This window comes from Cyclopterus lumpus, chromosome 24 (genome assembly GCF_009769545.1).
Source record: "Cyclopterus lumpus isolate fCycLum1 chromosome 24, fCycLum1.pri, whole genome shotgun sequence".
Lineage (NCBI taxonomy): Eukaryota > Metazoa > Chordata > Actinopteri > Perciformes > Cyclopteridae > Cyclopterus > Cyclopterus lumpus.
The window spans coordinates 6875778-6879141 of NC_046989.1; the positions used below are offsets into that span (position 1 = coordinate 6875778).

At 42.0% G+C, this 3364-nt stretch overlaps 1 long non-coding RNA gene across 1 annotated transcript in view; it reads left to right on the forward strand.

Moving 5' to 3' along the window:
- Nucleotides 1–3096: 3096 nt before the first annotated feature.
- The window catches only part of LOC117727378, a 1200-nt gene continuing 932 nt past the window's right edge, over nt 3097–3364 (forward strand). The window contains exon 1 of the long non-coding RNA XR_004609040.1: nt 3097–3364. This exon is cut by the window's right edge and continues 126 nt beyond it. This is a non-coding gene — a long non-coding RNA (uncharacterized LOC117727378).

Consider the following 3364-nt stretch of genomic DNA (forward strand, 5'->3'; position numbering starts at 1 on the left):
CACCTCAGAGAGGGCATTCAAACCCATGTGCAGCCACTTCGAGCAGCTTGGCATTAATATATTTATTTTGGTTTTTTAAAAAATGTTTTAAATCAAAAAGGTATGAATGAATGGTTTGTGGTGAGCGTGCCTAACTTCTGGCGAGAAACAATGATTAAGATCCAGAGCTTTCTAAAGTAGAAGTGGATCTTAGGCTGCTATGAATACCAACGTAGAAGAGAAACGGCTTATAGGATGAGGACTAGACATCTATCTTGATTAAAGTAAGAGCAAGACAGAGCTGCCAATTTTTCGCGACAGTCTATTATTACAAAACCCCCAAAATGTCCCATCTGACAACGTTATCCTGAAAACAACCACCCGTTGATCGAAAGCCCGTTAAACTACAACAAACTAAAGAATATGGCTAATTATCATGCAGAATGATGCCACTTTTTTTTATTACTGGCTAAGGCATGACCCACACACTTGGGGCACAAATATAAGGGTAAGCCAACTAGAGGCGGAAGAGCCCTTCGCCATGGAACAAAAAACATGACCAGGGAAGTCTGATTGCCCAAAAGTTGTAGTCATATTTAGCCACATTTACCAAGTTTTGGAGCAATGGGCTTTAGGAACAATGGGAGATTTTTTTCGGGATAATGAGCTGTCAGACAAATGGGACGTTTTTTGGATTATTGGGGTTTCGGAATGAAGAATGGCACCTAAAATTAGCCTGAGGTCCTACAGCCAGGAGCACCTTTGAAACAGTAGGGAAATACAATACGGGGAGTTTGTGAGTTCTGAGCTGTACACACGCTCTGTGAGAATGTTGCTTGCTAGCTATAGCTAACACTTTTACATTGGCTGTACAAACAGTCCATTGGTCAAATCCCTTTATCTATTTAAATGAAAAAGTCTGGACAATATCATCTTCATGTGGTGTAAAGAAATGCAAATACATTTTTAAGAGTGTGTGCGAGTTGTTATACTGCGGGTGAGAGATCCCCCTTAAAATAAATTGTAACGTCATCCTGTGTGATACAATTGCATGATACCGGGTTATCTACCTGGATGCACCTGTGCATGTGTGTGTGAATGTGTATTGTATGTGTGTGAGTGTGTGTGTGTGTGTGTGTGTGTGTGTGTGTTTGTGTGTGTTTGCTTCACACTAAAAGCTCCTCCTCTCCAGCCAACTGTCTGTCCAGAGGGGTGTGCACCTGCCGAAGTCACGTGCACTGAGTCAGGCCAAATACCTCTACGTGCTGCTACTGTTATATATTTATCACTTCCATTTTGTGTATTATAATGAATAATAGATTTATCTAAGGCCATACCCATTGGGGTGGTTTCCCCTGAGGCAGGTGTTTCCATGTTTGCATATGTGTGAGTGTGTGAGAGTGACTTTGCTGCCGGGATTTCCCCAAAGATATGTACTTCACAACTTTCGCTGAGTAGTACCGCACATCGATGGATGACTATGTGACTATGTAAGATGCATCTTCTCTATGCAGACTGGATTTTGGATTCCCAGTGTATAAACAAACAATACAGCATACTTTAAGTGGGTCAGGCAATAACCTCCGGGTCTGAAGAGTTGAAGGCAACGCAGAAGTGTCTTAAACTTGCATTCTTTCTAATGGCCAGCAGGGGGCGACTCTTGTGGTGGCAAAAATAAGTCAGATTGTATAGAAGTCTATGAGAAAATGACTACTTCTCACTTGATTTATTACATCAGGAAACATGGTAAACATGAGTTTATGGTTTTAATATCTAGTTCCAAGTCTTCTTCATCATGGCATGATGTTTATTTAGTAAATTATGGTCCAGTTTAGAGAGAAAGGAATGCTGAACTTCAGATTACAAGGAAGACAAGAAGAAAACATTTGTTCAGCAAATACAATGTTCCAGGAGCTAAGCCTTTGTCAAAAGAGATGAAACACACCCTTTAATAATTTGGTGCCGACTGTCTTTAAACATACATACACGCACAGTGATGTTGACAGAAGGTTGCATGACTATTAAACCCACAAACTAATTTTCCTTTGAAGTAATTTAAAACAGAGGTAGTGATGTGTAAAGAAAACATATGCCTGATGGCACTCACAGACTACATACAATTGGAAATGCAGCCAACCTAAAAGTATGGGTTAGTTTAACTTTTGGTGTCCAGTTCCCATTTGAAAAGCACAAACATCCCAACCAGCTGTAGAGAAATGTCGTCATTGTGGTGAGTCGCACTTCCCGCTGCCCGGTGTGTTTTCAGCCAACGTCTGGTCATCAGTGAGCTAACTTTCCTGAGTTTAGGCTTTTTAAACTCACAATTTAGTTGACCCATCGCCAACAATGTTGTTCTGTTTCTGCTGTCAGACAACTGAATGAACATAATCTAGTGATTTTATAGGGGCTCATAAAAACTACCCCGTAACCAGACAAAAAGTATGCTCCCATTATACTTCCATTCAACTACAGTTGTGAGTTGGATGACAAAGAAATATTCAGCAGAACAATCGCAAGCAGTAAGATGATGTAATCTGTAATATTGCGCTAAACAGGGTACACGTAAGTATAATAACGTGAGTGTTTCTGTTGTCCGACCGCAGTTGAAAAAAGAACTCTGGAGCTGGCTGGAGATTGCATCAATACAGGAAATATGTACTTGAAGTGAATGGGAGAAATATTCCCCTTAATTGCCGATGCACTCTTAGCTTTTCTTAGGATGACTACCATCTTCAGTTCGGCCCTCTGTGACTTCCAAACAACAAAGTTCAATATATGGATCACTGGGGTCAAAACTAATAAGCAAAAAAGCTTATTACAATACAGGAGGACTTTGTCCCCTTCTCGTTGTTGTCCATCAGGTGTGTCCATTAGTGTGTCTGTGAGCGTGGAGGCAGCCATGCTTGTGTTTGTTGTTATGGTACAGAGGTGATCCCTCTTGTCTCTCTCAGTGAGCAGCTGTCACTCCCTGCACCTCTGCTGTTGTTGTTGTTGTCTTTATGAGGTACTTTCCCCTCCCTCACACTTCCTCCCACAGGACCCCGTGTTTATGGCAGGGTGGTGTGTGTGTGTGTGTGTGTGTGTGTGTGTGTGTGTGTCTAAGACATGTGGCACACGCATCTCATGTGGCCCCGCGGATTCTCGGAACACGATTTAAACCGAATGTACCTTCACGATCACGCCCTGACACATCCGCAGTGTTTTGTTGTCCTCTTGCACAAGCGCACATTCGTCGAAGTCTTCTCAACTGACAGATATCACAAGTCAAAGTATTCATCAGGCAGCGTTGCTTCTCTTCTTTTTTCCTTTTTACTCATCCACTTCGTGACGTCCAAACGACGGTGTGACGAAGTCGCGTCGTGTGATGCCTTTTTTGCATAACCCC